The sequence below is a fragment of the Chaetura pelagica genome, unplaced genomic scaffold (assembly GCF_000747805.2).
Source record: "Chaetura pelagica isolate M959 unplaced genomic scaffold, ChaPel_1.0 scaffold589, whole genome shotgun sequence".
NCBI lineage: Eukaryota > Metazoa > Chordata > Aves > Apodiformes > Apodidae > Chaetura > Chaetura pelagica.
This window is the reverse complement of record NW_009954619.1, coordinates 292,917-293,388: the sequence shown is the minus strand read 5'-3', so window position 1 is coordinate 293,388 and position 472 is coordinate 292,917.

The following is a 472-nucleotide window of genomic DNA, read 5'->3' as shown; positions in this document are numbered from 1 at the left end:
CCAGCTCCCCCGCCTCCGCCCGCGGCAGCACCAACACAAAGTCAGCCCCTTCTCCGCCGCTCCGCGCCAACCTGGGCGCTCGTCCTGCCCTGGGGATGTGGGGTCCCCACACCCCGTGCAGGCGCGGTGAGGCGGACACGTTTCTGTGCCCCCCAAAATCCGCCTTGCACAGCGCGGCCGGTTCACGCAGAGTTTAGAAAACACCGCTCAAAGGGCCGGAGCCGCGTTCCAACACCCCCTTCTGCTTGAAGAAAAATAAACCGACCACCGAAACACATCGCGTGGAGAGCGGAGTTTAACTGCTGGAGCACCCACCAAAGCCTCCAGAAAGCGAGAGAAGCTCGGGGAGAGCGGAGAAGCAGCCCCGGGTTTGGTAAGGCGGGTTTGGTAAGGCGGGTTTGGTAAGGCGGGTTTGGTAAGGCGGGTTTGGTAAGGCGGGTTTGGTAAGGCGGCTCTGGTAAGGCGGCTCTGG